The sequence below is a fragment of the Microtus pennsylvanicus genome, chromosome 5, assembly GCF_037038515.1.
Source record: "Microtus pennsylvanicus isolate mMicPen1 chromosome 5, mMicPen1.hap1, whole genome shotgun sequence".
In the NCBI taxonomy this organism is placed as follows: Eukaryota; Metazoa; Chordata; class Mammalia; order Rodentia; family Cricetidae; genus Microtus; species Microtus pennsylvanicus.
In genome coordinates this window covers 92,933,675-92,957,675 of record NC_134583.1, presented here as the reverse complement: position 1 = coordinate 92,957,675, position 24,001 = coordinate 92,933,675, and the positions used below count along the sequence as shown (strand labels likewise).

Sequence of the window (24,001 nt, the reverse complement as noted above, 5' to 3'; positions counted from 1 at the left end):
CATCAGTTAAGCCCCATGTTAAGCCCCAGGGTAGGGCTCCCCAGGACCGGAGGCAGAACCCAGGGAGACCCAGGGGACCCTTAGACTGTCATTCTTGGTGACTTCAGTTCATCCTCTTGGATTAATTTGAGACACAAGTGATCAGGAAGGCCCTTGAGGTTCCAAGTTACCCTCCAAGTGCTGAGGTATTCTGGGCTCCTGGGCCAGGGTTCGGGGGCAAAGGCCTGGGATCACCAGACACTTGTGAGGCACAGTAGAGGATGGAGACCAAGTTACTGGAACAGGCAACAGTCCAGAGACTCAGAGTTCCTGCACTTGCTGGGACTTACATCTGGGGGAGGAAGATGGTATAGAAACAGATTTACGGCCTAAGGAGTTAGGTCTGCCCTACAGCAGGGGAGCCCGGGCAGAGCGGCAGGGCTAGCCGGCTGGCTTCAGAGGTTGTGAGCACTCAGGGATATCCAAAGAATTGTCTCTTCTCTGTCTGGATCTGTGGCCATGTTCTCTAAGCTTCCTGGTGTCAGATTGGCTTAGGAAGAAAGTCATTTTACTCTGGAAGAAGGGCTTTCACATCTTGCACAGGAGGGGCCTGGGTCTGGCTGTCCTTTCTTGACCAGCCATTCCCAAAGTGCTTACTCTCGGGACTCAGCTGCCCTCTGCCCAGGCGGACTGCGGCTGGTGAAAGGCCTCCTGCCTCTTCTTGTCCGTCAGTGCCACCATCCCTGCCCTTCCTAAGAGGCCTGGTACAGGCTCAGGATTAAGTCCTAAAGCAAAAGGACTGCTAGTAGCCCAGACTGGGGCTTCAAATGAACCAGCTCCTTCTCTTTCCACTGCCTCCCAGTAGGAGTGAGGGCTAGGGCTGAGCCGGGTGGATACAGGAGCCCTTTGTGCTGAGGCTGAGGTGGCTGGTCCTAGGTCTGAGGAGAAGGGTCCAGGGTGATGCCCATGGGAAGGCAAGATCTCGGCAGCAGGCCGGTCCAGAGAGTCTCCGTCAGTGTGTGCTGTGCCTGCCTCCTGCACGGAATCAGTACCTCCGGCTCCCTCCTGTCCCCCGTCCCTGTGTCGATGTCCCCCTGGCTCCTTCCTGTCCCCGTGCTGATTGCCGATGTCAGTTGACTTTCTTATTGTTACCAATACAAGTTTAGTTTTTTTTTTAAAAAAAAAAAACAAACAAAGCAAACCACTCAAAAAACTTTGTTATGTTGTAAGTGGAAAACTCTTAATATTCACCAGTAATTAAGGGGAAATTAAAAACCAACCTGTGGCAATTGAAATGAGGCCAACCAAGCTCCTGGCGCCTAAGGCCTAGCCCCACCTTCCCTCTTAGTTAAAGGGGTGTTGAGGGAGGGATAAGGACACCCTGGTTAAAAAGTGGTTATTTTCTTCTGAACTTGTCCAGCACTCTGAGCAGGAATAGTCCCCTCTTTGGGCAATGTTTGTTCATCAGTCACTGATGGTCTATGTCCCACTGAGAAATGTCCTGAGAGGATGAACTTTGCAAGTGTAAGGAAAACTGCACCCCAAGGTGTCCCCATGTCTCTCTCCTGCTGATGTTAGGGAGGCTGAGACACTGCGTTCTGGGCTTGAACGTTCCTTCCCCTCTGCCTGACCTGGTAGGCCCTGCTGACTGGGCACGGAAATGCTTACAGGGGTGGTGGATCTGTGTGGACCACACGTGCCTGGGGAAAGGATATTAAGAGAAAAGAGGTAGAAAATGAAGAACAGCAAGAATAAAGGGAAGAGAAGGGTGAAGCCTGGTGAGGTTCTGGTGCTCTCTGCTCAGGAACGGGTCCAAGCCTGAGGGGTCCAAGCCTTGTTTGGTTCTATTCTGAGGGTCAGGGGCTGGCAGTTGTAGGTGCTGGCTTTCCTAAGAGCTGTAGGTCTCTCCTCTTCTTAGGCCTCCTCAGTTAGGCCTGGTGCCTAGCTCCCCACTCAGTCCCACACAGCTTTCTCTGCCTAGCTGGCCCCAGCTAAGGCTTGGATGTTACTGGGTGACCATGGCTTAGAGAGACAGACCCTCTGGTTCACGATGATGTTCCCTGTTACCCGGGCCGAGTTCTGTGCCTCAGAGTCCTGGTCATCCAAGGGAAGGAGACTGAGATAGTAAAGTAGAAGCCCTGACGAGAGGGAAGACAGGGTTATGAAACTGGTTTTCATCCATTGTTGCTTCCGATTCCCCAGGGCCTGAGCTCCCATCCTTCCCTGGTTCCCACTTTCTTGGTTAGTGGATAAAGTCTTTTGTGTCCTGAAAAGGCAGCTTGTATTATTTTAAAATATTAGAACTTTGGGCTGGAGATGCCACTCAGTGGTTGAGCGTTTTTCTAGTGTGTACAAGATGCCCACTTTGACACCCAGCACCACACATACAGAAATGGTTTAATTTTTAAAAAGTAATCTATTTTTCCTTATTTGCAAATATAAATTTTGTTTTATTTGTAAGCTTGATCATTTCAAGGGGCCTCTGAATCAATCAGGCTGAAGAGAGTAACCTCTTTAAATAATAAATGTCCCTTACTAATTAATTCTAGCTAATTAATTCCCTCTGCTCTGTGCTTTCCAATATGGCAGCCACTGTTACTTTCATCTGCGATGTATCAGTGCAAATCACAGAACAAACTCTGAAAATGAGTTAAAATTATATATATATATATATATATATATATATATATATATATATATAGTGTGTGTATATTAATGCATGACACAGCACACATGGAGGTCAGAAAACAGCTTTTAGGAACTGACTTTCTCCTTCTGACATGTGGGTCTTGGGAATGGACCTCAGGTTGCAGGCTTGGCTGTAAGCACCTTTGCCCATTGAACCGTCTTACCAGCCCATCTTTGATATTCTAAACTGAATTTAGGAATTGAGGGGTTCAAATATTCACACACATCCCTCACTGACCTCCAGTCCTTGCAGGTTCTAGGCAAGTGTTCTGTGTGTGCTAAACTCTCAGACCCGTGAATCCGTCCCCCTTCACAGCAGGGAACAAACTCTTCCCAAGAAAGGGTGTTTTCAGACCTAAGACTCTGACATGAGCAAAGTGACCACGAGATTCTCTTAACTACTCTAATGAGGTTGGCAGATGTTATCAAATTCTCTTGGACTTTTACATTAAACTGTGAACTGAAAGCAGCTGATCCATCGCGTGCACGAGTTCTGAGGACCACATGTCCTCAAATATCACAAACACGGGGTTTTTACATACCAATGCACAGAAGTTGACCCAACTTTCACTTTGTGCTCCTCTAGAAATACTAGAAGGTTCTACTTATTTAATCAGGGATGCTATGTAAGGTCTAGCCTCATTGGAAAGATTTGCTGGAGGTTGGGGCTTTCTCAAGCAGCGAGAATCTGTCATGTTGGTGGATTCAGTTGAGGTCGGCTCTTCCGTCATTTTACAAAAATAGAAGGCATGATTCTTGTGTGCTGCAAATGGTCACGCTGTGTCTTTCTGTCCTTCAACTGGGCAGTCCTTCGACCCACAGTTTCTGGGTACATGATCACAAACCTAATCTTCTATATCTGTGTCCTCACCTGGGCGATTAAAATCCATCACGTGTCCACTCTTCCATTCCATTCCATGTCCCATCCTCCTGCCTGCATTACAGCTCACAGATGTATCAGTGACACGGGACAGACTTCCGCATCATCTGGCTTCTTGTGCTGTCTGGCCACAGGTGAAAACTGATAAGGGACGAGTGGCCATCCTGCAGGGTAATGCTGGCACATTTAGTTAGCTGTAGATAGTTTCAGAGTGATCTGAGAGGTCCGAGATACACTGCCTAGAGCTCCCATGCTCGTTCTGGGCTTGCCAAGACCTTCTTTGCTGCCCATACCAGCCTCATTCCTTACAAGAAAGTTCTTGAGAAAGCCAGGCTCTGGCTGCTGGATTCTGAGGCTAAAAAAAAACCCAAGTTTTCCCCTGAGACAAAAAGAATAAGTAGCTTTTGGTGGGGGTCAGTAAGATGGTTCAGCCAAATCTGGTGACGCGAATTAGAGCCCTGGGAACCACATGGTGGAAGGAGAGAACAGATTCACACTTGTTCTCTGACCTCCATGTATGTACCGTGACACACCCATATACATACGAGAGAGAGAGAGACAGAGAGAAAGAAAGAAAGGAAGAAAGAAAGAAAGAAAAAAAGAAAGAAAGAAAGTAAGAAAGAAAGAAAAGGTGATCAGGACTGATCAGGACAGGGCTGGCAGGTCTAACAGAAAAAGACCAGGTCACCTTGCCCAAGCCTGGACCACAGACTGAAGCTACAAATTTTAGTGCCTGTGCCAGGTCCGAGGCTTGCACTGAGGAGCCCTTGAAGGCTGTCATTCCCAGGTTGCCAGTATCTCCACCCCTTAACCCTTCTTAAAGGACGTTTTAAAGTGGACTCGTGTTTATTCGTAGAAGAGAATCCACGTGGCTCACAGGGGAAGCCATTGGAAAGCACCTGAACGTGCCGTCAGTAAAAAGAAATGTCATGGAAATAGAAAGATGTCACCAGACTCTAGACGTCAGCCATCTGCTTTGCTACTCTCTTTCCTCCAGAGCGGGGGTTGCGGGTTCCAGGGATGTTTACAACTAGTCCCTCAGGAGGCCCTGTCCTCCATGACAAGCTGCAAGAGAAACAATTCGGTGATGATAGTGTTGAGGTGGCAGCCAACAAAGCCATTGTGCAAACTTTTGGGTGTGTACTTGCACTTTGGAAACAGTGATCAAAGAAAGGGCAGAGGGGTTGGGCCTATGCCCCTTTGACAAGACTCAGTCTGAGGAAACTGCTCAGCTGCCTGGAACATTCTGGATATAAGAGTGCCATAACAGGCAGTCCCAGGGTACTCTGAGAAGCTCCTGAATTTCTTTGGTGAGCCTTAAAATAGGGTTGACACCCTTACTCATGCCCTATGACCCAACTCTGGTTTGTGTATATATAGAGTCAGACAGTTCCTCAGTAGCCAGCCATCAGCCTTGTTAAGACAGCATCTTTGGCTGGCCTGGAACTCACAAATTAGATTAGGGTAACCAGCCAGCTAGTTCCGGGGATCTGCCTGTCTTTCTCCCCAACGCTGGGACTATAAACACATACCCCACGCTCCCCTTACTTTGCATGAAGCCTGGGGATTGAAATCGGGTCCTTGTACAGGCTGAGCTGTCCCCTCCCAATCGACTCTGGGAAACAGATTCCCTATGACCTGGGGAAGATGGGGAGTCTTTGAAGGGGGTGAAGTCAGGATGGGTTTTGGGAACCAGCTCTTGATTAATGAACTCTGGCAAGTTCCTTCTTTTCTCTGGTGCTGGTTTCCTCCCTGGAAAATGAACACATTGGGCACTAAGGATGGATCTAAAAATCCTTGTCCTCTAAGTATAGCGCTGGAGATCACAGGCTGAGAGAGCAGAGATTCAGTAGACCCCCACCCTCAGGATGGACATAGTGTGTCACAACTCCAGCCAGGACCCTGGGGTCAGACAGGCTTGTTCCCAATCCCAGCTCTGTAAGACTCCAGGGTTGTTTGTAGGCCTGCAGGCTACAGATAGCAATGCCCGGCATGCTTAGGTGGTCAAGCCAGCTTAGATAATACATCCAAAGTTCCTGAGCAAACTGAGGTGTTCATAATTGTTATATTAGAAATATGTCACATGAGGCCGAAGGTGATTAACCTTGTACAAGTACAGAGGACTTAGTCATTAAGCTGGTGCCATCGGCACCGTGAGCTCATTTACCCAGAAGGCAATTCTCTCTTACAGATGCAGAAATGGAGGCTTAGAAAAATCTATAGCTAGTGAGTGCCAGAACCCGAGCAGCCCAGGGCCTTTTCTCCGTAAGAAGCCTGATTGGCATTCTATCAAGCTCTGTGGTCCCAGGGTTCTGGAAGGCCTTTAGCAGTACAGGAGACACGGTGTGACTGTTTTACTCGGCCATGGCTCCCCTTAAGAGAGTTTGCCTGGCAGTGAAGATGAACACCAGGACCAGGCAGAAAAGTGAAGCTCAGGAGGCACCAGGAGCCAAGGGGAAGCTTGCCTGGCAGGAAGTTCCATCTCAGCATGTTTATTCTGCATTGAACCTTGTGCTGTATTAAGACACAAGATACAAAAGCCATCTCATTATGAAGAAGGTGGGGAAACACGCCAGGTCAGCTTTGCCTCCTGTGGCCACAGATGCCAGCCAATGAACTAGAGCCCCCACCCATCGCTAACAACAACCATTTTCTAAGCCTCAGCTTAGGTGTTTATCATATCCTAACCTCACAATTCTGGGGCAGCCACCCCCGTTTTAGAGGTAGGGAAACTGAGGCTCAGAAGATCATGTAATTTGTCTCAGTGGTGGCTAATGCTAAATTTAAGGGGAAAAAATCATGTCTGGTACTGGGGAGATGGCTCTGTGGATAAGGTGTTTGCCTTGTAAACATGGAGATTTGCATTTGACCCCCCAGAACCCATGTTAGAAAACAAAAGCCTGGCATGGTGATATGCAGTTGTAGTCCCAGTGCAGGGGAGGCAGGGGCGTGTGGATCCCTGGGGTTCGCTAGGCAACGAACCCAGCTAGGGAGAAATGTTAACTGTGACACACTGAGAAAACTGTGAGACGTCCTGGGATGCCGGGGCCATGTGGCTGAGGCAACAGAGGAGGAACAAACATGGCCCACGTTTCCTCCCGCCATTTTGTAGGTTCGGTAGCCCGACAGCCTCCTGCTTGAAACACCTGACAAATGCCAATAGCCAGAGAAGCTGATCCACTGTTGAGCAAGCTGTGGGGCTGGGCCTGGCACACATGTGAGATTGGGGACAGGGTCTTCACCCTGGGGAAGCAACCTCTTGATTTCCTCTGCGAGAGACCCAGCTCCTGGGTCTCCACAAGTCTTCGTAATGAGGCGATCGTAGAAGATCTAGCCTCCACGTTTTCAGTCCACTCTCACAATCTTGGCCTGGCTGATGACTCCAGACAGTGCTGCCAGGTGCCCAAAGGGCCTGCTTGGGACTGAAGACATGCGTGGGCTGTTCAGGAGTGGAGCCAGGCTGGAGAGGAGAAGACTCAGAGCTCAGTTAGGAGTCACCTGTCTCTGTCTGGGTCAGGGAAAAGTTGCTGTTATCTTCAGACAAAGCTGAGCAGAGGTCTGCCCCCATTACAGAAGAATAGAGTGATACCAAAGAGCCCTCAGGTCCTGACAGATCTGGTCACCCGCTCACCCCCACCAGGTGCTGCTTCCTCAATGGGGTTAGGGGGAAGGGTTTTCTCTGCAGACAATATGCTTTTGGCTAGAGTGCTTACCTCTTCCTGGAGGGGTGCCTGGGGCTGACTGGGGGCCAGGGCAGAGGTAACAGTGCATTAGTGAGCCACCAGAGACCTAGTTCCCACCCTGCTCATCGCTCTAGCCTTCTTTGTGTCCTTTCTGGACATGAGAGTTAAGTTCCCTGGAGAAGCGTCTTCTGTCCAGACGAGACTCTGGACACACAATGATGTCTAAGTGGGAGGAAACCCAGAGTGACCTGAGGAGGAAAGGTGAACCCCAGAATGGGAAGTGAGGTGTCCAAGGTCAGGGTGAGAAGGCAACTCTGCCGGCTCCCAGTTCCCACCCCAGGTCTCTTCTCACATTACCTATGAGCCTGGCTCATGCTCAGCTCCCCATCCTCATGCCAGAATAGCTAGGGGATGCTCTGGTCCAACCTAGTCTCACTTGAACACAGGTAACCCTCAGCTTCAACCTGCTGGCCAGCCCCTCTACCAGGTCCATCTACCAGCTGACTCAGCCCAAGTTCTGGCTACCTTTTTTGTAACATGAGGGCCTGCTTGTTGGGGTTTCTGTCCTGCCCAGTCCTCCAGCCGTTTAGTCCCAGAGGAAATCCCACAGAGATCTCCATAAGATTATAAAACTGATTGTCCCATTAGCTCAGGCTACTTATTAGCTCTTGTAGCTTATATTAACCCAATTATTCTTAGTCCAGCCCAGACCACCGAAGAAGCAAGATGTGAGCTGCTCAGATGAGAAAGGTACCGAGCCATGTGGCTAACATAGATGAGAATAATGGGTTAATATAAGTGATAAGAGCTAATACAAAGCCAGAGTTAATGAGCCAATCAGTTTATAATTAATGCAGACACTCTGTGTGATTTTCTTTGGGGGCTTACTGGCTGTGGGAACTGGGCAGGATATAAACCCCAACAAGCCAGCCCTCATGTTACACTTTTTAACTTATTTTTTTTTGCATTCTCTCCCTCCCTCCGTCCCTTTCTACCTTCTCTCTTCCTTACTCTCTTCTTCTATCTTATAAATTTTCTCATAGCCATCTAATTTGAAACTTACTGAAAAGTTTCATTAATAACACAGCCTTCCCATGAACCTTTCACCCAGACTCCCGGCCATTAAGTCCTCTCATTTGCTCTCAGAGTCAGTTTTCTATTATCCATTGCCATTTTCCTAATGGTCTGAGAGCAGGTTGTGGACGTTCTGTCTCTTTCCCTCTAAATACTACAATATGTTTTAGTTCTGTTTCTTACGTTATATTGCTAATTTGTTTTATTTCTGAGACAGAGTCACAGAATCTTACTATGTTGCCCTGGTTGGGCTCAAGTAATCCTCCTGCCTCAGTTTCCCAAGTAGCTAGATCTACATTCATGTACCATCATGGCCAGCACTAGGGTCTTTTTGTCTGTGAGAACTTAATACCTGTATACAATGAAACATGACCACATATATCCCTCCAGTCTCTCCTCCAACTCCGTTCCCCCCTTATCTCTCCCTCCCAACTTTATGCCCCCTTTTATAGCCCAATAAGTCCACTTAGTGCTGCTCGTATGTGCACGGGTGTCGGGTCCTCCACTGATGCATGGGGAAGGCACAGCAGCCACATGCTAGAAGAACGATTTCATGTCTTGTAAAAGCCATCGGCTGCCAGCAAGTCCTCAGCAAGGGTGAGGACCTGGGGCACCTCTCCTATCTGTATGGGTGTTTTGGCTGGCTTCATCTTGAGTTTGTGACTACATCTGCTGTGTCCATAGCTACTTGTGTATGTAACTGTGCACATAAACTGAGTTAAGAACTGTCGCTATGACAACAGCTATGTCACGTTCAGAGACAGCATTGCACAGCACCCTTTCCCATCCTCGAGCTTTTCCATGTTTTTCTCCTTCCTCTTCCAAGATATCTCCTGACCCTTGGCCGCCGTGTGTGTGTGTGTGTGTGTGTGTGTGTGTGTGTGTGCACGCGCGTGTGTTTATATAAAATGTTGCATTTAGGGTTGAACACTTTAGATTTGGGGAGTGGGAAGAAGGCATTCTCTTGCATAATGACAGTGTACTTTCCAAAAGCCAGGAAATGACCACGGACACATTACTGCTCTCCAGACTTTACTCAGATGGTGCTGTCAGTCCAGTAATATCCAGAAGAAAATTCTGCTTCACGTTCCGTGTGAGGCTCTCGTGTCCGTTCTCTCCCACCTAGATGATGTACCAGCTTTTTCTTTCTCTTTCATGACATTGCTCTTCTTGAGGTACACAGAACAGTTGTTCTGTGAAATGTCCCTTATCCGGTTAGTCTAGTGATTACCCCTGATGGATGTGAAAGGAGAGACCCCAGGGATGTGAGGGAGAGGAGACAGGGTCAGAGAGGTTAGCAAGGATCACAGAACCTGGGGTTTGGAATCGACCCGAGCAGGGGGGCGGGGAGTGGGAAATCAGGGTTTAACATATACAATATATTTATACATATGCACCAAAACACGGACAACAAAGGGGTCAGTAAAGAGCCGGCCACCAAGCCTGAGTGGGCCCTCTCCCACTTAGAAGGCGGTAGGAGTTAAAGGCTGGCAATGCTGTGCTGGGACTTTGGTCTTATTGCTGTTTGTGTGCGTGCACACGTGTGCATGTGGCTTTGTGTTCACACGTGCATGTGTGCTCTCGCACCACAGTCTATGTAGGGAGGTCAGAGAACAGCTTGCAGCAGTCGGTTCTCTCCTCCCACCATGTGGGTTCTGAGGATCCGGCTCAGGTTGTCAGGCTCGGCAATAAGCTGAGCCATCTCGACCTCTTCAGATTTTTTGGAAGGATTGGACAGTTAGAAAGGGTGTAATTCGATTATTATGCAATTCAGTGCCCTTTAATCTCTTATCTTAAACTGTCTTCTGAGCTAAGTCTGCTGTGGGAAAGTTTCACTAACTGGGGGGAGCAGTAGTGGGTAAAGGCAAATGGGGGGAGGGTGGGGAGGGGGTATGTCATGAGGGATAGAAGCACAGTTTGCAGTTGTTAAACGAGGGTGCCCTCTGCTCCTTCAGCCAGACTCCAGCTGGTCCAAAGAACCCTTTAATAACAGAGAAAGGAGGCTGTGGAAAGGATCCGGGTCTGACTGCCCAAGACAGCTACAGTAGCTGGCCTCTTCTGCCTACTCTCACCGCTCCCGCCCAACTCTAGTGAACGTTCAGAAACAATGTAAACATTAGTCATCCTTATTGTAAAAAAGTTGTAACAACCACATTAAAAAAGAACGCAGAGGGAGCAGAAGTCTCACCTAGCCCCTTCACACAGCCCACTCGGTCCTTGGAGAAGGGACCTTTTCATTCCCAGAAGCATGGAGGACATTTTGGCCCCTCAGCATATAGGTGGGGGTGCAGAGAAGTAGGCCTGAGGCAGGTTTTCAGCAGCTTCTGCGGAGCGGCTGTTTGTACATGGAGTCTGGGGTCTTCAAGCTAAGCTCTAGCCCGTCTGCTGTGAATCTGGAAAATCCCAGCCCTCTCCGGTAAAATGAGTGTAGCCAGTAGGTCAGCCCCTCAGCTCTGGGCTGTGACAGACCCTGTGGCTCCCTATATGCTTCTGTAGATAATATTTAGTTACCAGCATCTATGAGACTGTTTTAGCTCTAGCGATATCAACACAGCCACAAAATTCTGGCTTTAGAAGGACTTGCTGGTTTATAGCTCTACAATTATCCGGAAATAAAGGCTACGTCCCTCCCTCTTGCTGGTTCCTCTCCTCCCTCCTAGAATTCTCTAGAATTCTAGGCTCCTCCCACCAAGCTGCTGCTGAATTTCTGTTTAGATATGAGTGTAAGGGTGGGTGATTTACTGTCCTGGGGTTAAGTGGCACAGTCCCAAAGACTAGGTGGCCCCAATAAGAGACATCTGTTTTCACACAGCGCTGGAGGTTTGAATTAAGACCAGGGTCACGATGTCAGCCGCTGGGATTCTTGCAGAGGGCTATGAGGGGGCATCTGTCCCCATCGCCTTGCTTCTGCAGGTTTGTGTCCCATCTAGGGTGTTCCTTTGACTTGCAGGAACATCACTGCGGGTCTGGGAATGTAGCTCTGTTGGTAGACTACTTTCCTTGCGTGCAACAAGTCTTAGGTTTAATACACAGTGCTGTGTAGACCAGGTGTGGTCGTGGACACTGTGGTCCTAGCACTTGGGGGATGGAGGTTGAGTGACTAAGAGTTCAAGGCCATTCTCAGTTACATTGAGTTCAAGGCCAGTTTGGGCTATAGGAGACTCTGTCTCAGAAAACAAAACAAAAGGAAAATCACCCTCCAGTCTCTGACTTAACCCTAACATAGCCTTTTCCCTAGGCATTACATCTGAGTTGTTTTTACGAAGACATCAGTAATCTTAGACTAGCAACTGCCTCATGGACCTCACTTTTACTTGATGAACTCTATAAACACTTTATTTTACTTATTTATTTGTTTATTTATTTATTTGGGTATTTTTCAAGACAGGGTTTCTCTGTATAACAATTTGGTTATCCTGGAACTTCTTGTGGAGGTCAGGCTGGCCTCGAACTCACAGAGATCCACCTGCCTCTGCTTCACAAGTTCTGGGATTAAAGGTGTGCACCACTACTGTCCAGCTTAAACACTTTATTTTTAAATAAGGTCATATTCTGGAGTAACTGGAGTTAAGATTCCAGTATTTATTTTTAATGGTAAAAATATCACATACATGCACAAACCAAAAAGATAAAAGAATAAGAATGGGTAATTATGACATTTCTGTGTGTTAGAATAATATTTATAAACTCCCCCCCCCCCCCCGTGGTTTCTCTGTGTAACAGCCCTTGTTCTCCTTGAACTCACTCTGTAGACCAGGCTGGCCTCGAACTCATAGAGATCCACTTGCCTCTGCCTCCCACTTTAATAGCTGGGATTAAAGGTGTTCGCCACCACACCTGGCTTATTACATTCTTTTTGTTAACTTCAAAATACCTTTCACTATGGCATTTGACAATTTTTTTACTCATTTTTATTTTGTGTGTAAGAACACTTGTCTGAATGTGCATGTGTGTGGTGCTTCTTGAGGCTGGGAGAGGGCACCAGATTTTCCAGAACCGGAGCTACAGATGGTTCTGAGCTGCCACGTGAGTGCTGGGACCCAAACCCAAACACTCTTAAAGAACAGCAAGTTTTCTGAACCACGGAGCTATCTCTCTAGTCCCTCATTATGGCACTTAAAGAATAGTTTGTTGTTTTTGCTTCTTCCCCAGCCCCTCATGCCTCCACCAATAGCTTTCTCTCTTCTTATATGTCACGTGTTGGGCCTCACCCTTTCGATCCCTCATTCCTCTCTAGTGGTCTTCTCTCTAGTCTCATAGGGTCTTCATCTACCTCACAACTTTGAATTTACACACAACATTATTTATATACAAACATTAAAGGGCAGGCTCTATGTATGAGAGAAAACGTGTGGTCTCACTCTGACCTGGTCGCCTCACTGAATATAGTCTGTTCTAGTTCTCCTGCTTTTTCTGAAAATTTCATTATTTCATTCTTCTTAATAGCCGAATAACAGTTCCATCGTGTATGTGCACTGGGCATCCATTACCCACTCAGCCATGGGTGGGCAGCTAGGCTGCTTCTATTTCCTGAGAAGAATGTGCAGGTGTCTATGGAATGGGAGAGAGTCTCTTGGGTGTGTTCCTGGGAGTATTGCAGTTCTATTTTGATTTATTTGTTTATTTAGGAACCTCCCTACTGATTTTCATAGTGGCTATGCCAGTTTATACCCCAGCAGAAGCGAATAAGGATGGCCCTTTCCACACTTGGCTTGGATTTTTAAAAGTCGGCACGATGGATGCATGGATTGCCCATGATGCAATGTGTCGGAAGGAGGCAGGCAAGCTGCTGGAACCGCTTATATTCACACCTCAGCAGTAAAATGCAGAATTCCTCACTCCTCAGAGATAAATAGAGATTGCAAATGGCTCCCTAGATCAGGTCTCACATCAACAGTTATGGAAAAATTTTCTAGAGCCTCAGATTTGCAGTATGGGAATATAAGAATGTCCCAGGGTGGTGACTAAGGCAGACCCTGGGTGACTATGCTCTTTTACTGCCTGACATCAGGTTAGGTTGACAAAACCTCTTGAGGGTCATAAATAGAAAGCAAGGGATTTGAACCCATCTCAGCCTGCCTCTTCAGATCTTCTCAAGCTGTGGAGCTGACTTCTCTCCCCCAAGGACTCCAGAGTTCAAAAACTAAATCATAGCTATGTGTGCTGTTCTGCATCTTTAATTCCAGCCCTCCGGAGGTAGAGGCAGGCGGATCTCAAAGTTGAAGGCTCTATAGAGTGAGTTCCAGATAGCCAGAGCTACACAGAGAAACCTTATCTAGAAAAACTGAAACCAAAACCAACCAACCAACAAAAACCAAACCAAAACAACAAAATCTAAAGTATATACCAGAAGAGGAAGCTGGGGGTGAGCATGGAGGTGGCCATTCAGCTGGGGCAGACCATCATCCCAAACAGTGGACAGTGATGTCCAGAGCCTGGCATGGCTGCTTTTCAGAAGTTCCCGAGTAGACCTTACACTTTGGCCTTGACAAACATTCCACCAAGTCACTCTCAGCCCCGTGTTGAAGACTTACGGACTTTGTATGAAGGAGCCGTATTGACCAATGACATTCAGAGGCCGAGAAGGCAGCATTGCACCCTCAGCACTAAAGCCGAGATTTGAATATTTTTCCAGAAAGCCTATGGGTTCCCTGTTGTACCATCTCACCGATGAAGAGAGGAAGGTGTGTGTGTGTGTGTGTGTGTGTGTGTGTGTGTGTGTGTGTGTGTGTGTATGGGGGTGGAGGGCAGGAGGAGAGGCAGGCCACTGTTCTACACAACGACATCTCACTCACTCTCTGAAAAGGTACATGTTAGCTAGCGTAGGTCGTTAGGCAGAGATCGGACTTCTGTTCTATGACGTCCTCGTTCTTGAGAGTACCTGTCTTTAAGGTATCATTCTTTCTCATCTTTATTTCTCTCAAAGCACTTTGCTTCAAATGCCAAGACATATTCTTTTATTTTTTTATGATCACAGTAATCTGTGAACTCTGACAGGACAGGCTGACACAGAGCTGGCTAAGGAATCCATAGAAAAACAAGCAACCCACACCTCCCAGTGGAAGAGTTTAAAAGACCTAATAACTAAAAAGATTTGGAGCTGTCACAGAGGCACCCAAAATGTGGCTTACAGGGTGTTGTGTAGGAGAACCATATGGCCAGGTAGTTCAGAGTGCAGGCTTGGATGCAGAGACGCCGGCCATCTAATCCTGGACGTGTTGCTTAGTAACTTATCTTTGCTGCTGAGCCTCAACTCTCTCAGCTGTAACCTGAGATTCCGTGGGTCTCTAACATAGATGAATGAGCACATTACTATACATACAAAGCAGGAGTTCGTGGTGGGCAGTCAGATCCACCTCTATTCCCTAGGCCTAGCTGGACCCTGAACGACCCCAACCGTTAAGGACGCATGGTCGTCATGAAGCAGCAGACTGTACCCTCAGTTCATCCCTAGCTCCTCTTTGAATCTTGCGTTACTCCTGACTTCACTGAAAACCGGGTGGTGGAAGAGAAGAGGACGGCAGGATTATGGGGTCTATGGACACAGGAGAGATGCCTGCGTTTTCTCCTGAGGAGAGATGACTCATAGTGGCTTCTGGATACCCATCATCAAGGTAGCTTTCTCCCAGGAGAGTTCAGCTGTCTTAGAAAGGTCTTGTCATCATCCTTGGCCCCCAACCCGGCCCCACAGCACAGAGACTGTTCAGTTTGCCCAGAAACTGCTGCCCCAGCATCCCCGGAAGGCCTCACTGTAGCCCCCAACCTCCAGTCAAACCAGTGGGTGGGGACAGGCCCTAGAGATGATACTCGGCCCAGCAGTTTCGACCTCTGCCCCTTCCAGCCTACAGAAGCCAGCTCAGCCTTCACAGCGACAGCCAAGCTCTAGACAGCTCCTCAGCTGAAAACATGGGTCCCATGCTATCCCCAGGCCTTTGCTCACAGCATCTCCCGCCCAGCTTGCAGCTTCTACCTCCTCTCTTCTATTGAGGCCACCTGATATATTGGAAGGAGTGGGATCTGGAGAGCAAACCTGGATCTAATTCTCACTCTGTTACCTGAGGCTGGTAACTTAATTTCTCTGAGCCTCTTTGTCATTGAAATGGGATGGATTTTTTCTTTTGAGATTTGTCTATGCGTGTTTTGCCTTCTTGTACGCCTGTGCACCATGGGTGCACTGCCCATGGAGGCCCAAAAAGTGCATCAGAGCCCCTGGAACTAGAATTACAGGTGGTTGCTAACTGCCATGAGGGTGCTGGGAATCAAAACTGGGTCCCCTGGAGGATCAGTCAGCTCTTCTCAGCAGCCATCTCTCTAAGCCCTGAGATGGGTTTCCTAGAATTCCCTTACGTGACATAAGTATTTCAACCACTCGGCAGAGGGGGCATTCTTGTACATGTGGATATCGTTCACCAGACCAATAGGAATCTTCTTCCTGAAGGTCATTAGCCTGAAGATCCCTGACCTCTCCTCCAGCCTTCCTAACTTCAGCCAAGCACGGATGTGCACATACATAACCTTGGGCTGAGGTTGGAGGACCGTACGTGCAAGGCCTACCTGCACTACACAGCAAAGTTTAAGGCTAGCCTGTTAAAAAAAAAAACAAAACCAAACACCAAAAGAACAATGGGCTGAGGATGTGGTTCCAAGCAGAGCCCTTACTTACCCAGCATATACTAGACCCTGGCTGTAATTCTTAGAACCGAGAAAACAAAACCAAGATCTTCCTGGATTTGCTGGCTACCCTGCCTCAACGGAGCAGTCCTTGCCCTCCTGGCCCATCGTTCCTTCTCTGCCAGCATCTACATTCTACAGAGAGAATTCTTGGGCCTTCAGGCTGGATGATGCCAGGGTCCCACACCTCCACTCCCTTACAGAAGAGTGGCTGGCCTTTGTTTGGCTCAGGAAGCACTGGTGGAGTGAAGTAAGCCTTAAGGCTCTTCCATCCATCACGAAGGTAACCAGGGTTTGTGTGAGTCACCCTGACGTGACTGAGTGATAATCGAAGGAGTCCAGAATATTGCCAGTCGGGCTCAGATCCTTGTTCTGCCTCTTAGGAGTTCTACTGTTTCAGAAAGTTCCTTCATCTCTTAAATCCTATCTCTTTACCAATAAATTTATCTCTGAGCACCATTACAGAGAGTGAAAACCATGGTTTCCAACCAAGAAAGGGCAAAAAAAGCATTTAGCACACATCACCGTGACTCCGGTGACTTCCGGGGCCTCCCACTTCCGGGGCCTCCCGCTTGTGGATTTATCAGTTCTTTTTCTTTTTTCACTACAATCGCACATAATAAATGTTACAGAATTTTGAAAGTACAGAAAATGCCAATAATTCTACCTTCAAAGGTAGTTCTTACTTATTTATTTCATATTCATGCTGCAGCTTCCGTGCGGCAATAAGAGGACAGTTTTTGAGAGTTCATTCCTTCTTTCCACCACATGGCTGCTGGAGCTAAAACTCTGGCCGCCAAGCTTGGCAGCAAGTGCCTTACCCACTGAGCCATCTTGATAGCCCTCAAAGATGGATCTTTACTATTCTATTACAGAATCTTCCAGAGTGTTTACATAGCTATCGAAAACATACAAGTGTACTGTGTCTTAAACAAGCCAACATCATCCTTATCCTTCAGATTTAAGCTATGTTTTCTTTTGCTACAGTTGCCCAGATTTTGTAAGGACATTATTAATTAGAATGAAAAAGAATACAGATATTATCAAAAGATTCCCTTGTCTTTGCCACCCAGAGCAGCCACCCTCCACGACCAGCATGGTGTGCGCATCTTTTCTTCCATGCTTTTGTATTTTTATTACACAAAAATTCATCCTTGCACAGAGGGCAGTATTAGGATATGAGCTGAATTGTATGTAGATGGCATTCTCCCATCCAAGTACTAACCAGGTCTCACCCTGCTTAGCTTCTATCATCAGCCAAGATCAAGAGTACATTGGGTATAGATAATATGTGTGACTTGCTATGGGACACACGGTCCTAAGCTTCCACCCTGTGTTCTGAAGATGTGCCAATCAACTGCTTCATTCACAGTTAGGTTGTTGGGTCTGCATACAACACAGTACACTTACAACTTGTAGGCTATTAGATTGCTTCTCATTTTCTCCTGCTAACAATGAACATCTTTTGCATACATTAGCATGAAAACATGATTTTTCCTAAGCTACACGCATGAAGGGATGGTTTCAACATCTTGAGTTTCATCAAGGAATCACCCACCACCAGCCATTTTCTACACTGTTATTATTATAAGGAAAGGGACATCCTGTATATTTAGGGTTTCCCCACCCACCAGACATACGTGCATACACGTATTTATCACATATGTTATATATTTGTACTGGTCGATTCAACAAGGCCTTCTTGGGTACTGACTGAGCCAGTTCCCAGAATGGGCTCTTCTTGTGACCTTGCATCAGCTCTGTGAGGTTTTTACACACATGAGGAGGCAGTTTGTGAAGAGGTTTGCCTGAGATCACTCCATTGGAAGGAAAAATGAGTATTTGAAAATAAATGTTATTGTTTTTTGAGATCAGGCCTCATGCACCCTAAGCTGGCCTCTAACTCACAATGTACTTAAGAATGACCTTGAACTTGTCACCTTCCTCTCCCCCCTGAGGTGTGCACCACCACATCTGTTGTGTGATGGTGGCAATGGAACCCAGGGTCTCATGAATGCTAGGCAATGACTCTCCCGATTGAACTACTGTCCAGTCAAAAGAAATGGCACAAGTGAATAACTGTGGTGCCTATTAGCATCCAAAGCACTTGCTGGTGTCCAGGCTCCTTCAGCATTCCTATTACAGAGCCAGCTACAGAGCCCATATTCCTGCTACAGAGCCCATGCACCCTGGCTCCTATCCTAAACTTCTCCAGGTCATGGACTTCCCTTCCCCCAACTTCTCACTCCTATATAACCCTGCCATATCGGCCTTGTGGTCTCTTGGCTCCTGGTCCTCTCTCTTGGTCCTTCCTCCTCTTTGCTCTCTCTTCCCTTCCTCTCTCATTCTCCTCCTCTCTCTCCTCTCATGGCCTGGTTCAGTCTACTGGTCATGTTTAGTCTTCTATTCTCTCCCTGCTCTGGACTCTTCCAGATGCCTCTGTCTGTACTCTCCCTCATATCCACAATAAAAACCTTCCCTCAACCATATCTTGGAACAGGTGGTCATGTCCTCACTTGATACACTACATCTCTAGCTCCAAGGCTAAGTCTTGAACTCACTCGTGCATGATTCCAATCTGCTGTGTAACATCTGCTAGAACAGATGGTCCTCCCCCACTTAGACAGACTCTGTCTAAGATCTCCCAGTGAGCGAGACTCTAGGAAGGGGCCTGGACTTCCTCTACTACTCTAGTCTGATTCCTTAGTGGGAGATCAAAGGTATGAGGCAAAGGAAAAGGCAGTGTTTCTGGTTGCTGGGCTCTCTTAGAGGCAAGGTCTCCCTCTCACTCCTTAGGGATTTTATTTCAAGCGCTCTTTACTTTCTGTGAAGTGGTATCTCATCGTATAGTCTGGTAGCTGCAAAGAAGATGCAACCTGAGCAGGCCTGGAGGCCAAGAAGGGAGCCTTTTCACATAGAGAAACTCTTGTTACTATGGCAACCAGAGCCCACATCTCCTCTTCAGGAACAGAGGATGCGCGCTTGCAGAGTCAGGGAAACCAGCAGCTAAGTTGTGAAGGAGCGGCAGCTCTAATGAGGTTAAGGAGAAAGAGGGGGAGGGAGAGGGAGAGCATGGGGCTTTGGGGAGAGGAGGGCTGTTCCTGTGCAAGACAAAGGCTGAGAGGCTTCATGGTCACCACGATGCCAAGGACAGAATATATAATTAATGGTCCTCTGCACTCTCAAATCCACTTGGACTGAACTAGAGAAGTGAGGACGGAGCCTCAGGGTGAAGGGTGAGGTGGCTGCCATGTGCCAAGTCCTCCACGTTCCACAGACTTCACCCCCAGAGCAATCCCATGTGTATTGTGCCCAGCACCAGGTTACAGCTAGCTGGGCTTAATGACTTTGCCAGGTCCCGTAGCTGGTAATTGGCAGTGGTGATCTAAATCACTGTTTGTTTCCAAGATCCCTCTTCTAAATCATGAAAACAGAATGTCTTGAGAGCAGAGGCCATGACACCGAGGAACTGTTGTTCTGGAAGTGTGCTGCTTTTACTTTGTAGATCATTCCATTTCCTCTCATCGCCTTCACACCCGCCCCAGCTCCCAGCATGAAGCTGAGTTCAGCAAATGTTAATGGGCTTGTTGCCTACATTGGCAAACAGGCAACAGGCTTGTTTCTCAGTGTTGAGAAGAATCCGGCTCACATGTTCTCACTGTCTCCCACTGGGGCAGGGGAGACCCAAACCCTATTGAACTGTGAAGATCCTACCGTAGAGGTTCTGAACTGCCCTCTTCATCAGCCTGGACTCACTGGCAGAAAGGAAAGGAGAGAAAATTAGAATTCAGGAAGGCATGAAAGAGCCAAGCAGGTGAACATCTTCTGCTGTGTGCTATAGTGACAAGGATGCTTTTAAAAGCTGCACTCTTGGGCTGGAGAAGTGGATTGACTTGTAAGGGTGCTTGTTGCCTAAGCATGAGGACCTGGGTTCAATCCCCTGTAAAAGGCCAGGCATGGTCACACACCTGTGACACTAGCATTGTGGCAGTTAGGGGTAGGCAGGGTTATCCCTCAGGTTTATCGGTCATCAGTGACAGAACCCGCCTCAATAAAATAAGGGAGAGAGTGAAACAATGGGACACAAACACCCACTATTTGCCTCTGCACAATCATGTGTGTGCATACACCATGCATGCATGTTCATGTACCACACACACACACACACACACACACACACTTACATACACACACACGCATGCATACGCACACACACATACACACACATGCAAAGTTGTATTTCTTTGACCTGAGAGACTGAAGTGCTTTGGGTTTGGAAGCCTTTGAGCCTCTGACACTCACGTCTCTGTCAGTCAAGTACATAGAGACTTCTGTGCTTCCTCAAGTCTTTCATAGGTAGCATGGGTGAATGGAAAATGTAAGGCTTCTGAAGCAAAGTGAACTCATACCGAAACTCCAAACTAACAATGCTACCTTGATCAAACAGACAAAAGTTAGTTTAACAATGCTTTATTATCTAAAATATTTTCATTTCAACGTATCAAAATAATTATTAGTGAGCCTTTTTTATACTCTGTTTCCCTCACTAAGTCATTAAAGTACGGTATGGACTTCATATGTAAAAGCCATCTAAATTTTGGATATTAATTATAGAAATAAGCAATCTGCACTGGGAATGGTGACTCGCACCTGTAATCCCAGCTCTCTGGAAGTCGGGGCAATAGAATGGCTGGGCGTCTGAGGGCTAGCATGGGCAACAAGCAAATACCAGAAGAGCTAGCTGTGTGACAAACCCTGTTTCAAAAAGAAGAAAAGAACAAAGACAGGGAGGGAGGGAAGGAAAGAGAAAGGGAGAGAAGGAGAGAGGGAGGGAGGGAGAGAGAAAGAGAAGGAAGAGGAGGGGGAAGGAAAAGGAATTATCTGTATTAAGATTTCATAACTATCCAGTTGAACAAGGAGATTGTTGTACCCAAGTTGTTCCGAGCATTTTTTAAAAACTCTCCAGGCCAATAGAGATGGTTCAGGAGGTAAGCACAATTGCCGAGCAGGCCTGGCGACATGGATTAGATGCCCAGAATCTATACACAGGTGGAAGGAAAGACTCAGCTCCACAAAGTTGTCCCCCAGCCTCCACACATGCACTGTGGCATGAGTTCCCACCTCACACAACGATGATGGTGATGATGACAATTTGTCCTTTAGAGAAGCTCTCCAAGGGCTGAAGTGAACTTAAAATGAATAGCGATGCCTCAGACAAAGTGAAATGAAACTGCCAGCCCCTCGGCTGTACACACCACGTGCCCGGCACAGACAGCTCTCCCGCCAAGCTGATCAGGACAATCTCTAGTCTTTTCAGATCCGTGAGCTCTCCACACACAGTGGCAGTGGCCCAGCCTCTGCAGATGCCAGGCGTGTAAATACGCTGTTCTGTCTGTGCTTGGGGGCTTAGTGAGTGGCTTCAAATCTTGCCCTTGGTACTGACCAGCTGGGTGTCCCTAGACCATCTGCTGCACCTCACTGTGTCTGCTTATTTGATAGTGAGATAAGACTGAAAAGGGGGCCCATTCTAGAGAGTTCTTGGGAGACCTCTGGTCCATCTTCCACGTAAAACAGCTGAATGACAGGTACATCTATAGAACACGTTAAGTGTTCAATAGTTGCTCTCTCTCTCTTTTTAGAGTCTAATCAAATTATCAAAGACTGTAGGGGATAGAAGAGATCAAAATGGTCATCTACTCATTATACCACTGAGAAAACAGAGTCGACAGGCAAAGGACTCACCTAAGGTCACCCAGCAAATTAACGACAAGAACCAACCACAATCCCTTTCTGCAAGTGCTTAGCTTGGCGTTCTCCCCTCTGCGCCTTCCCCTAGAGAATGCTGACATTTGTGTGGAAAATGCCCAGATCTTGCAATCATCTAAGCTGTTCGTTCCTTCCCCAGGAGGGAGTTGGCTTTGGTTAACCTGGCCATATGGTTTTTTCTCGTTTTCTCTGCAGGATTGTGTGACCAGAATGCCCAGATAGCCAGCCCTAAAACTCATTTTATTGGTGCCGTGGGCAGCACCTGGCACATTCATTTGAAAATGGATGAGTGAGTAGGTGAGCCAGCTTTCGTTTTGATGTAGAATACATGGACATTTTAAGGGAACACGAAGCAGGCAGGAAACAGAAAGCCTCACAGTAGGAGAATGTGTTTTCTTTCTCCGATGATCTCTCCTCACTGGCAAAGACTGAGCTCCTTCTATTTCTATCCTTTGAGCACTCCTTTTGTGCGAGGCTCTGTGTTCGGTGCATGTGGCCCGCAAAGCGGATATGGATGCTGCCCATGTGTCGCTTAAAATATAGCAGAGCTGTGTTGGCCAGGCTTTCTGTTGCTGTGGCAGATACGCTTGAAAGTGAATTAAGGGGAAAGGAGATTGATTTGGGTTTATGGTTTCAGAGGTGTCCATCCATCACTGCAGGGAGTACATGGCAGGGCAAAGTTTACTGAATGGTTGCCAGCGAGCAAAGAGAGAGGAGGGGAGAAGGAAGTGGGGATGGAGGGGAAGGGAAGGGAAGGGGGTAGAGAGAGCACACACATAGCTGCACTTATGGCTTGCTCTCCTCTCGAAGCCTGTGGCATGATGCCACCCACATCCAGGGTAGATCCCCTCCCCTAGTGAATGAACTCTCTTGGGAAATGTCCTTAAGCACACCTAGAGGTTTGCTTTGCTTTCTTATTTATTTACCTTCCATTTTAAATTCAGTTTTTATATATTTTGTGGGGGTGTGATTGGGATGGTCAGATCAGAGGACGACTTGCAGGAGTCTGTTCTCTCCCATCACGTGGGCCCCAGGTACCAAACTCAGGTTGTCAGGCTCAGAAGCAAAGCCTTTATCCGATTTACCAGTTTTCTAGAGGGTGAACTGCCATTCTATTGTAAACCTTCACCCAGCCATTAAAACCCCTTCCTAAGTAATTTATGACAAACATTTTGAGTGTGTGTGCTCCCAGTCAGCTCTCCAGTGGTTTCCAGAGACCTCAGGTGTCTTCAGTTTCGGGAAGAGTGGGTATCTGCTTGCTTTGCCTTTAGAACTTTGACAAGAAGCTTTTATCTGAAACAACAGCGCATTTGGAGTGCTGTGGTCCCCAGGCCCTGAATGACTAAATGTCATATTGATTCTTATAACGAACTTGTAATATGGTGAGACTTCTTTCCAGTTTGGGAAGGAGTCACCTGGGGATCAGAGACATAGAGTCTCAGCTGGAGCAAGGTCTTTCCAACCACTAGTTCCGGATATGGACTCTGAGCCCCATGAGCAACCAGATCCAGAAGTTCCCCATCCCTTCCCTTCTCCTCTACTCTCTCCCCCTCTCTTCCCTTTTCCCCCAATCCAATGGGGGGAAATACACAATTTAGGTGAGCTCTCTGGCTCCAATTCACCCCCAACCCTCAAGGCCACTCCTGCAAGCTACAAGCCCAGAGGCAGAGCACAGGTACGGAGGGCTTCCTTTGCGGCTGTTCCTGATATGTGAACTTGAAAACACTTTCCACACTTCTAACCCTGCTGCCAGCAGCGGCACACACCACACTTCCCACGAGGTTCTTTCTGTAGACTCAATCTCCTTATTTCTCAGTCCTCCCTTCCTCTCCTCTTCCCCAACACGAACCCTTCATCCATCACGTGCTCAACTTCATTAGGCACCTATGCTTTTTTTGGCATCTTGGGTGGAGCTGTGGTCACAGGCGCCCTGGGCTGTAGCTGGTACCCAACTGACACATACGACTGGGAAGGGAAGCGAGAGTCTTCTTACTGAACTTGTTCCAATGCTGGGATGGCCTGGGGGCCTCAGCTTCTCTTTTATTGTCCAGGCTTCTCCCCACTGCCCTCCAGCATCCCTTCCCTGGGATGCCCATGAACCTTGAAGACACAGGATAAATCAGAGTCCTAGCTCCTCAGACTCTTCTATGGGCTTTGTTGTTCTGATACTGAGGCTCACTATTATGTAGCCAAGAGCAACTGAACTTCTAATCCTCCTGCCTGTGCCTCTGAGGTGATGGATTTACAGACATGTACCACT

At 47.6% G+C, this 24,001-nt stretch overlaps 1 protein-coding gene across 8 annotated transcripts in view; it reads left to right on the top strand.

Moving 5' to 3' along the window:
• Cd6 (CD6 molecule) overlaps window positions 1-24,001 on the top strand; it is a 38,883-nt gene that overhangs the window by 530 nt on the left and 14,352 nt on the right. The gene's annotated exons all lie outside the window — the stretch shown is intronic.